The sequence below is a fragment of the Tenebrio molitor genome, chromosome 4 (assembly GCF_963966145.1).
Source record: "Tenebrio molitor chromosome 4, icTenMoli1.1, whole genome shotgun sequence".
NCBI classification, from domain to species: Eukaryota; Metazoa; Arthropoda; class Insecta; order Coleoptera; family Tenebrionidae; genus Tenebrio; species Tenebrio molitor.
This window is the reverse complement of record NC_091049.1, coordinates 11,392,394-11,405,079: the sequence shown is the minus strand read 5'-3', so window position 1 is coordinate 11,405,079 and position 12,686 is coordinate 11,392,394.

Genomic DNA, 12,686 nt, shown 5'->3' with positions numbered 1-12,686 from the left:
CCTCTCACAAGAAGTAATTATGACACGTTAAAATCCTATGCTGTGGACTTCCAAAATTATATTTGTAGTATACAGGATGAAACTGGCACTCGAATTCTGGAAACCTGCCGAAAAACTGGTTTCTTAGGTTTACTTATCAACTTAGAAAACATGTTTTCTTTATTTGATATACTGGAACCTCTTGGCATAGAATATTTATTAACTTACAAACTATGCCAAGATTATTTAGAAACATTTTTCAGTGCTATCAGGAGTCGAGGAGGTTTTAACAATAATCCTAACGCAATACAATTTAAATCTGCTTACCAAAGGCTCCTAATTCGACACGAGTTAAGCGAGGTCGAAAATGGAAATTGCATTTTTGATGGGATAGATATTTTAGTTGTGTCTTCGAAACACAAAGAGAATACAAGAGATCCCATAGAAGTGGAAAATGTCGTTAATTCATGTGTGGATTTTGATCACGATTATATTACATCATTTGTGGCCCTTTCTCCTTTCAGTTTGCATGTGGTGGAATACATTGCTGGGTATGTGGCATCCAAAATTCTTGATAACATCAGTTGCATGTAAGCAGCATATTTAAGGCAATGTAAGTGACATGCCGTTGTTATCAAAATTAAAAAATCGTGGCGGTTACAAGGCTCCATCTAGTGATGTTAAGAGGATTGCCATATGAGTGAGAGATTTATACGGCAGCATCAAAATCAATTACTAGACAAATCAATAAAATCAAAATTGATTGTAAAAATATTTTCGAGTGTTTGTAATGTTTTTAATACACAAACCATGTTAAGCCATTGCACATCGCCAATTAACAATCACAAAAATGAATTAATTAAAACTGTCATCACAATATACATAAAAGTTCGCCTCCATTATGAGGCGAACAAATTTAATTTTAAGCGTGTGTCTTTCAGACAGAAATATAATAAATTAACGCTTTTTAAAAGCCAGTATGTTTTATTTTTGTATGAATAAATGATTGCTGAAAGAGTTGTACATATCTTATTTTGATCTAGACACCTGCCAACTATTTACTTGAATGAAAAGTGAATTTTTTTGACTTGTAACTTTTGCATCCGCTCGGCAAATTTTGTTCATCAAAAAAATGACACTTTTAATCCTAATAAAACAATAATAATGTGCTAATTACCACATCGGAGATCGTTTGTTGCAAATGTTCAGTTTCAAGACTCATTTTATCTGCGTATTAAAAAGAATAACATCAAAAGTTTTTGATGATGATTTTGATATATGATTTTGTCTGAGCCGGCTCGGAGTTTTTTTAGTTTTAATGTCCACTTTCAAGACTGACGAACTATTACAACTACTGCAATAGTATGTTAAACAAAATATGTAATACATATGTTGAACAAAATGAGACGTCATATAATTAAAAATTCCCCTTAAATAAATGTAAAACGCTTAACTGGTAAAATTTTTCATTTAAAAATTAATCTTGTATCAAACTTTTCCTTTTGGTATTTCAAAATTCATTATTTGAATGTGTGAATTTTGGCACGGTAAAGTTGCGCTTGCGCATTTTAACCAAAGTATCCGTACGATGCAACTTATGCAGACATCAATAATAATAGCTTTAATACCGTTTCTCTTGTTACAGGTAAGATTGTTTTATATTGTAAATAAATTTGATGATGCGTAGATTAAGAAAAATTGTTAGGTATCAATAAAAATGCTCTTGTTACAGGAGAAACACAATATCGTTATTATTTGCACTTCACGAAGACCCAGAAAACATTATATGGTTATAATATCGTAACAATAAACAGTCTATTAATGCAAATGTGTTATATTCCATGAAAAAATAACTGCATATTGTTAATCCACTTTGCATACTTAACTGCATATTTGGGCAACTTTTTAGTGCATATTGCATGCATATATTGGACATTTTTTAGTGCATATTTTCCAGGCTCTAGACATATGGTTTCGTTCCTATGTCATTTTACCTTCAATTACTTCTTCATAATTTTCAACGAAGAACTGCTTTACAGTGTAGTCCAATATGGTTGTTACATACAAAAGAAAATCAACCAGGCAATCATGGGATGAGGAAGCAATGAGAAATGCCATAGAAGCAGTAAAAACAAGCGAAATGGGTTGATTAAAAGCGTCGAAGACTTTTTTAGTTCCGCAGGCAACATTGAGGCGAAGAGCTCAAAATAGGAACAATAAAGCAAAAGACACTAGCAAAGGGCTCGGCCGTTATTCAACCACATTTGACGAAGAATCTGAGAATGAACTCGTGAATCATATCCTGTCATTGGAGTCACGTTTATTGGAATGGCTTCTAAAGAGATCCGCAAGTTGGCATTTCAATTTTCGGACAAAAATGGGATTTCTCATAGATTTAAAGACGGTATTGCTGCACCGGAGTGGCTTAGGGGATTCTGGCAAAGCCACCCATAAATTACCTTAAGACAACCAGAAGCAGTTTCTGCGGCAAAGGCTATGGCGTTTAACCCTTATACTACTCTAGACGTAACGGGCCTTCAAATAAATTTATATTTAGAGCAACCTATGGAAATTCAATTGTTTGCAACATTTTTCCATCGTAGAAAATGACACAAGAAACGTCTGACATTTTAACGAAATAAAATTAGGTTAGAGAATATTTTTAATTTTTGTAGTGCATTCTCCCTATTCCCCTCCACGGAATATGACAATATGAAATTGGGAAAAAGCTTACTATGTAACCTATGTAACTCCGGAGAATAATTGGTTACCTACAAAAATTACTTTACACTGTAAACAGAATTAGAATGTCGCCTGCGCCTACTCCAAACATATATTTCTTTGAAGGCCCGATATATGTATGTACGCGCAATAGTTCGCTGCTCAGACCGAATACTATTATAAACGCAATGGGTTTAAAAATGTTTTAGAGCGGAATTTTTGCTTTTTTAAAATTTATATTTAACTGTCAATATGAAAAGAAAATGATAACAGTACCAGTTTTCGAATTTTTCTTTTAATGCTCCGACCGTATATACCGGGTATCAACCACCAAACCTGGCCATAGGCACATTACACATATTAAAATAATATATGAGTTGCTATGAAATATATTATTGTGTAATGTCATATTGACAGCTATAATTATCATCCGTACAAACAATGCCATCAAGAAGGCTTTGATGTAGGTAACGTAGAAAGTAGAAATACTTTTGAAATTTGGAAAAGGGAAGAACGATCACAGAGCAGTATTACGCTCAATTATTGGGCAAATTTGACGAAACAAGAATATGTTTCATAGCAACTCATATATTATTTTAATATGTGTAATGTGCCTATGGCCAGGTTTGGTGCTTGATACCCGGTATACGCGACTGCGCTAACCACTTCCCTGCAGAATCACGGACCGTGTTAGTGAATATTTGGCGGTAACAAAACAACATTTTTATGGTGAAGTCGCAAAATAAGGCAAAAAAAAAACAGAATGCAGGCGCAAATATTCTGTCCATTCTGGTTCTTGTTCAGTTTCACTACATATTTCTTAGTGAGCATTACTGTTTTATGTCGTTTTATTTTATTGAGAGATAACCAGAAAGCAGAACATCACTTGGAAACGAAATGTTACCTATATTACTCCCCGAATAAATTGGGACTCACGAGTGCCTTCCTTCGGGCATGGTCTTGAAAGTACTATCTCATTTTTCATAAGGTATATTTCAAAAGAACTTTTTGAATCAATTGCTTTCTACACGAACATGTATCATGTTCAAAATAATACCAAATTTGAATGCACCACCGCCGAGGAGATAAAAACATTTGTTGGCATACATATTATAATGGGCAATCTCCATTATCCAAGACTTCGTTTATATTGGAACGCTGAATTTGTGGTACCAGTTATTGCCGAAAATATGACATATAACCGGTTTTCAAAATTGAGAACCCACATCCATTTTGTTGATAACATAAATGATGTGAACGAGTCTGATCGCTTCTGGAAGGTACGCCCTTTGTACAACGCTATAAAGAAAAGATGCAATGAATTGTCTTTAGAGACAAACATTAGCATTGATGAACAAATGATACCCTTCAAGGGACAAATCAATATCAAGCAATATGTAAAGGGAAAACCCTGTCCCTGGGGCATCAATGAATGAGAGTTTCTGTTTAAACTTGTTATTTGGATGTAATCATGGGATGTAATAATACTTAACCTAAAACTAAAATTTCAGTTCCGTCAAAATAAAAAATAAAAATTGCAAGTTTGGTTGCCTACCTAGCGACAATGTTTGCGCCGTACACGAATATTCAAAAACTGAACATGGAAACCCATATTCAGTGAAATAAAATCCTCACTGTACACTAAATTGCAGTGTAAAACAAGATATATTTTTGAAATGGGTAGCATTTGTGATTGGTTCTGGCTACACACTGTAAGATCATGTGGAGGACGTTTGTCCATACCAATCTCGCCACACCATCCATATTCTGATGTATCTGCAAGAGAAAGAAATACTGAAATATCCTTAAAAATTAAAGTTCTATGGCTAATTTTTAAGAACCTAATTTTGCACTTGAGATATTGAACCAATCTACTAACCCACAAGTGAAAAAATGTTGTTAAAATCGTGTGTAAATGACGATTTTCCAACAGTGAAATAGAAACATTAAAGGTTTCCTTATGAAGAATAAGCACCGGACCCGGAAACTCGGCCAGAAGCCGCGGATTGGCGTCGCATCGCGCTTGCAATGGCCACCAGCGTAGCGAAAGCTGCGGGACATTTGCAGGTCTGGACACGGAAAACCCAGCCGAATTCTTAGAAGAGTATGAGCGGTACGCCACGGACGCCCAAGTACCTCCGGAGAAGAAGTTGTCGGAGGCAATCCGGTGTCTCCAATAAACAGCCGCCCGATAGGCGAAGTTCCACAAGAGTAAGTGGCAAAGCTTTGCAGAATTTCGCGCTGAGTTTCAGGCTACCTACTGGTCGGCGGGTCAACAACTGGCGGTTTGAACGCGGGTTATGATTATGAACCAACGCTACAACATGACCAAAAGAGACTCGATGGTGGATTTCTTCAAGGAGCAGGCCACCAAGGTAAAAGAGCAGGCGAATAGAATAAAACTTTGAACGGATCTGGATGTATCTTGTTCTCGTATGTAAAGTGAAAAAAATTGCTGATTCTGAAACTGTCGAAGTGTCGATTATTATTGGTGAATTATGATTGTAGTATTGCAGCCTAAGTATTTTACAAAGGTAGGATTTTATTTAAATTAATTTTCTAGCGTCTGAAGTAAAATAATCGGTGAAAATTAAATCTAAGATATTTTGTTTTGCCTGTGTTTAAATAAAATATTGAAATGGTTGCACTCTAGCAACTTTCACACAATCAGTCTTACCTTTTGGCGGATTAATTTTGTGAATTGTGATAAAGTGATCTGCTCATATGATCTTTACTTATTTTATTCGGAATCGTATTGTAATATGCACATTCCTAACCTTATACGAGGGCGTAAAGTTAACCATTCCCTTTTATCTTTACTTCCCTCTCTTGGTCAGTAATAGGCCACTTTCCGCCCTGTTATGAGGTTTTTCCAGTGGCGTACACGAATTGTCGAAAAACGGTAGAAATGAAATTGCTTCAAATTAATTGTTTATTTGTTAAAAATCAAATAGGGTAATTCCGGGGGAGTTGCCCCAGCGGGAGAGATGGCAAAAGCCTTAAACTCGGCTATGTATTAACAGATATGGCTGCATGTATTACAGGTGATTAGTTAGTTTGACGTGACAATAAGTTGCGGTGTGTGGTGTGGAAAAATCCTCAAGTAAGGTAAGTTATAAGTCCTCCAAAATAGCTAAGAGCTCATAAAATTTTAGGGGTTTAACGAGCCATTATAAAAATGTTAACTTATGTCAAATGATTTATTACGGGATTGACAAACCGCCCAAACAACCGGCAAAACGACCGGCCGGTGAAACAACCTTTCGTGTGCAAGAGGCGTAAAGAGCCGCAGGTATAACAAGACCCTTTGCATTAGAAAGTTTTAAATAAATTGTCTTGCGGTCTTGTGTCTTTACTTTGTATCTAGAATTCCCTGTGATAACAGCTTTCGATTTTGTGCGTTTTCGGCGATATTGTTGATAGTTCTAGACGTTTATATTATTGCGTACTAAACCCCATAGAATTGATATGGAGCCAATTAAAGCATGGCGTAAGAAAATCAAATTTCACTCCGGGATTAGGGTCCAGCGTTATAGAATTAATAAGACACAGAACTGCAAAAATTGATTGTGTATTATGGCGCAATTGCGTAAGACACACAATTGACGTAGAAAACAGTTTTCAGTCAAGTCAGCCTTATCCCGAAATTATTATACACCTTAATGAAGAAGACGACAGTGATGATGAATTGAACGATTTATGAGTATATGAATTTAATTAAAATTATACATTTTGCAAAACTGAAACTTGTTATTTATTAAATGGTAATAGATAGGTTGATTTAAAACTTTCTAATTCAAAGGGTCTTTTACTTGCTGCTGTTCACTTGGTTTGTCAATCCCGTAATAAATCATTTGACATAAGTTAACATTTTTATAACGGCTCGTTAAACCCCTAAAATTTTATGAGCTCTTAGCTATTTTGGAGGACTTATATCATGTTTATTGCTTTGTAAGTAAGTAGGCTTGAAAATATTTGGATACTGACTCTAAAGCTTCTATTTAGTCAATGCATTTAGGTAGAGTGGTAATGTTTTTGACATTTAAGAAGCAAATGTGAGGTTATGTAACGGGTTATATTTCAAAGCATTAGGACGCATAGTTTCTTTAATGTAAGGTGGGACAGCACACCCGTTCTTTGGGATAGATGGCACAACGTAACTCGGGTGAGATGGCTTACGATATGCACTAATATTCAGAAATATCATCATAAATATTGTTACGATTTAAATTTCGCGGTAAATCGTAAATGCGAAAAAGTTCTAGAACGTTCCAGAACGGGCTCTCGGACCCCGACTTCCGGTGCCGGCCGCGTCAATTCGGCGAGAGGAGGGGAAAATATATAAAGGTGGAACAGACGCCATTACGGAGGTTCTCGACTAGTTCTGGTCAGAGAGGTTATGACCGATCCGTGTGTGAGTGTTGAGTTCAAAGGGGGAGATTAGGGGGTGCTTTCAGTGTGCAACAGGTGCTGGCGAACCCGTGGAGGAGGACCGAAGCGGCTTGGAAATCGTCCAAGAGGAATTCCAACCGTACGTCGCGGCGGATAAAGGCTTCCTTCACGAGGGTCATCGACCCTACGCGTCAGCGGATCATTTTCGCCACCCTGTTGGGCCGGCGTCATCCCCAAGGATCCCACCAGAGAACAGGACCTCACACCGGACTGTCCCTGGCCGAGAAACCCGAGTCCAGGAGCAACTCTTATCTGGCAAGGTCCTTCAGCGTCTTTCTTTTTGCAGTCCGCCATCTTGGCTCTTTTCTTTTACGTAGTTTCACGTTATCAGACCTGAAGTGACCTCGCCAGAAACGACGCGCTCGCTGGCTCTCGGAAGTTTTTTTTTATCTTTATCACTTTTCATTATAATTTTTTTACACCGGGGCTAACTCTGACTAATTTACGCCTATTCCTAGGAAGGGTCGAGGGGAGGAAGGACCCCGAGGACTTTCCGAGGATACGGACGGCGGAAGAAGGACTCGGAGGACCTTCCTCCAGCTCACTCTTCCAGGGACTCTCTTGGGATTTCAAGCCCCAGGCCCGGTGTAAGGGAAGTTTTCATTTAATTTCATTGAATTGTCAAGTTGAGATATAGCCTGGTAGTACCGGCACTGTTTGTAAATTTTTCTAGTATTTAAGCGCCTTCAGCGTGTCATTTTGGGAACGTTTCAGTTCACTTCTAACCTCACCTTTTGTATTGTTAACCTTGGTTAGTTTTATTTTGTCATAAAGGTCAATACTTTAACTTGTTTTTCGGAATAACCTTTGAGTATATCCTAGTATCACTTTACATAGACGACAGTGTTTCGCCCGCAACGGCATCTAAGTTGGATTTAATTAGTTACTTTGTCAAACTGTAAAGCTAGGAAACGAAGATTAAACACCATTATTAATACATCTGTGTTTCTGTCCAACACCTGGTATAACACCGTGTTAGTGAAGCATCATTTCTACTTTCGACAGTCTTGCTCTCGAGACGTAAGTGTGTTTATGTGCCGGACCTGGAAACAATCAGTCTCGAAAATCGTTATTTAAATTTCCCCCAGTGTAGTTGGGAGATTTAAGTTTTCTCTTGTTGTTGTGGTGGTACGGGAAAACAATAACGTAACAATATGTTTGTGATATGGGAGACATAATATTTGTTTTCATGTTTTTGCTTCAGTGCCAACCAAATACATAAGAAAATCAGGTTCGACCAGAGGTTCCTGGTCGGAAGATGCCCTTCAACGTGCAATAGCAGCAATAAGAAATAACATGGGAATAAATGTACTTAGCTTCTAAAACATTCAATATTCCTTCAAGGACTTATGGAAAGCATTGCCGTAAGATGTCGTAAGACATTTTTGTATGCTCTTGTTTATACCAAACAATTGATTTTAGTTTGTGCCATCTATCCCTGACAGGTTGGGATAGATGGCAAAATACATTTTTTTTAAATGATTTATTTTTTTGTTATATGAGTTATAGCTTAACTTGTTTGTATTGATAAACTTTAAATAAACGTTACTCCATCCACTGCATCGCTTTTTTTGAATATAAAAATTGAACATTTTCGAAAAATAGTTATTTTTATATTAAGTGCGTGAAGAGAGTGTTTTTTGTGCATGAAAAGGTCTTTTACGCCGAGACGAAGGTCGAGGCAGTATAAGCCTTTGAATGCACAAAAACATCTTCACGCACGAAATATAAACGATATTTTTTCTATAATTGATTCAAAAAATTGAAATTAAAAATTCAAATTTTTGAAGGAACTCTGAAGTTTCAATGCAGTGACCATGTTGCTAGGTAACTAATAAAATACAGTGCGTGAAGTGAAACACAGAAATAGTCGTGTGCGTGAAATCGCATTTCACACACTGTTTTGTATGGTTTCTATGGTTTCGATCTTACTAACAATGCAAAAAGAAATACACGTTAGAAAATGACCCACTTCAGGCACCGATAACTATGCGTGAATTTCAATTTTTTGAATCAATAATAGAAAAAATATATTTTTCCAATTGTGGGGCATCTCTCCCGGACTTACCCTAGTATACAAACCTCGGTGGGAAGGTGTTTCCTTCCTGTCTCGAGCATTAGTTCACCTCGGCTACGCCTTGGTAAACTATCTTAGCTCTCGAGAGGAATGAAACACTTTCCACCTCGGTATGTAATCTACTATTACTTCCTACTCGTAATTCATTGCATAAAAAATATATGGACCAACATTACTGCTTTGTTTTCTGTGTTTTTTCCTTTTGTAAAAATTGTTTGACTTGTTTATTTCAAGAACAATGGCAAGTAGAGACCGCGACGTTGGAAGAAAATACATGTCCGGAAATGAAAAACGGAAGAGAAAACTGAAGTCAAAAGCATTTATTAAAACACAAGAAAACAGTCTCGTGCGATATGTTGCAATTACGAGTACAAGCACCACCAACAACAATAAAACTGCAGATGAAGAACGCCCACAAAATAAACAAAATCAAGAAGAGAAACTAACAAAAGGCAATGCAGAAACAGATGATGAAGACCCACTGAACGAACAAGAATTAGAGCTAGATGGAGACCAAATAGATGAAATCAAACAGCATGAAAACGAATCTGATCAAAATGATACCACTGGTAGAGGCGTATATGAAAAAATAAATACTATATTGACTGATGAAAGATTAAAACTATTTGATAGCCGAGGTCGAGGTTATGACAACGGGACCAACATGAAGGGGGCATACTATGGTGTTCAAGCAAATATTTTACGCGAAAACAAAAAAACTTTTTACGTACCCTGTGCAAGTCATAATTTAAATTTAGTTCTAGTGGACATCGCAAAGTCTTCCTCTAAAGCGGTTCACTATTTCGGCACATTACAAAAAATATACACCACATTTGCTGGGTCTACATCTCGCTGGAGCATTTTAAAACAATACGTAACTTCTCTTACGCCAAAACCTTTATCAGAAACAAGATGGGAATGTCCCACTGACAGTGTAAAAGCAATCAGATTCCAAATACCTTACTTGAGAGATGCTTTAAATGCACTTGCGAACCATGACAATAAATTAAAGGCTGAAACGTTGGCCATTCAAAGGAATAGTTACCCAGACACAAATGTGATGTCAAGCGGGCGATAATAGCTGACTTCCATCTCCCCACCACCAATATTCGTCATCAGCTGTTTGGTGGGTTAACAAAGCGTTATCCAGCGTTACCGACGTATATAATTGAGGGTTCCTTTGTATTTTTTTAAGTTGAATTATGTAGATAGGTGGTGGCTTAGAAGTGCATACATATTTTATATTTAGAAACTATTTAGTGTTCGATTTAAGTAGAAAAACTTTTTTCGTTTATTAGTAGTATTATTAGTATTACAATGCACGTGCTTAATAATTGAGGTTAGGAATATATTTCATTAGTACAGGTCGCAAAACATAGCTTGATACTTGAGAATGAGAAATCGGGCTTGCAAGAAAGACCGAAAATCCTCCGACGGCTTCGTTTACAGTGGGCTCTCCCCACTATTTCCCAAAATTTCACTGCGCATCCATTTCCCGAGTATCAAGCTACATTTTGCGACGTGTAGTTTTATCAATTATTTCATAATTTTCTTGAAAATAATATGGCTTTGAAACATTATGTGGAAAGTCTCGACTCCAAAGCCTTGCTAGATACATGGAAAAATTGAAAACAATAAAGATGATGACATGAAATCTACCTGGGCTGGGTTCTGAAGCAATTTCAGAATTTTTATTGTTTGGAGTTAGTCCGTTTACTCAAAACGAAATAAATGCCCACAAGAGGACCACAGCATTTGCACAAGTGGCATGTAATGGGTAAAGGATATTAAAACAAAAACAATCTGGAAACAAGTAGTAACAAAAATAATCCATGGCTAATAATATAAATGTAATGAAATGACAGGTATTGCATTCACAAAAATTGAATGAACCCCCATTGACACCTTGGGTTATGATATGCAATGATAAGGTAGTTGTAGCCCACTGCAATTGTATTGCAGCACTTGGCAAGGCATGTACTCATGCAGCGTCATTGCTATTTTTGATAGCAAAAACGGTAAAAGGTCTAAAATCTGTTACTGATACATTAGCCTATTGGATCGGTTCAGCAAAGAAAGATGTCCATTTGGCTGTTTCTGAAATGCACTTCCGGACACAACAAAAGACATTTGTCAGTGATGTGGAACAAAGTCATACGTCAAAAAAAAAACCTGCACTTGTTGTTTGACCGATAGTGCGCATACACGAATTTTATGCAGAGCAAATTGGTTTTGTGGAGGCAACGGTACAATTTCTTCGGAGATTTAACTCAATGTAAGTAGTTGTACAGGTCGCAAAACGTAGCTTGATACTTGGAAAATGGATGCGCAGTGAAATTGTGGGAAGTAGTGGGGAGAGACCCACTGTAAACGAAGCCGTCAGAGGATTTTCTTGCAAGCCCGATTTCTCATTCTATCTGCGCATCTCAAGTATCAAGCTATGTTTTACCTAAGAAAAGTGTATACATTGGGCATATCTTCCGTATATTGCATTAAAAGAATAATAAAATTTACATACAAAAATTTCATTTAACCTATAAAAGTACTGTTTGGGTAAAACGGGGTACCTAGAGGCAGGTTAAAATGGGGTACCCCATTTTGCCCTTCCTATATACACAATAATGTTATTTTTTGTGTATTTATATTTTAGATGGTGTTTACGTACAACAGGAAGACCAATAAGCAAAATTGGCCAATTGTAAGCATGCAACAAGCAGTTAATGCTTTAATAAGTGGTGAAATAGGATATCGCCGGTCTTCAGTTTCGTTTGGAGTTCCACAAACTACGCTAGAACGTCATGTTTAAAAGCAACGAGACAATATTAGTAGCGGCGTGGACGGAGTGGTTTCAAAAGTTTTGGGAAGCAAAAAAGCAGTCTTTACTGTTCAACAAGAGACAGAATGCAGGAAACCTGCTTTTCAGCTAGCAGAAAATAATGGTTGAGAGACCATCCTTTTAGCAAGATTAGCCAAATGGCTGGAAAAGGCTGAATACATGGATTTTTTAATCGACACAAAGAATTGTCAATTAGAAAACCTGAAGCGACATCAGAGGCAATGTGCAATGGGCTTTAACATAGTAGCGGTAATGCAGTTTTGTAAACTATTAGTATTGAAAAATATTAACTAACAGGAGAAAAAATATACAATGTTGATGAGACAGGTGTGATAGTTAATTCAAAAGGAAACTCAAAAATTATAGCTTTAAGGGGAAAACGCCAAGTTTTTTGGAGAACGGGGTGAGACTGTCACTGCTGAAATTTGTTTTTCAGCTGCAGATGCTTACATGCCCCCGATGTTAATATTTCCCAGGAAAAGAATACAACAGCGATTTCTAGATGGCCTTCTTCCTGGAGGATGGGTGGAGTTAAATGAAAAGGGATGAATAGACATGAAACTGTTTTTTGAATGGTTTCAAAAATTTGTTAACTTTTCTCGAGCTTCCAAAGATTCACCG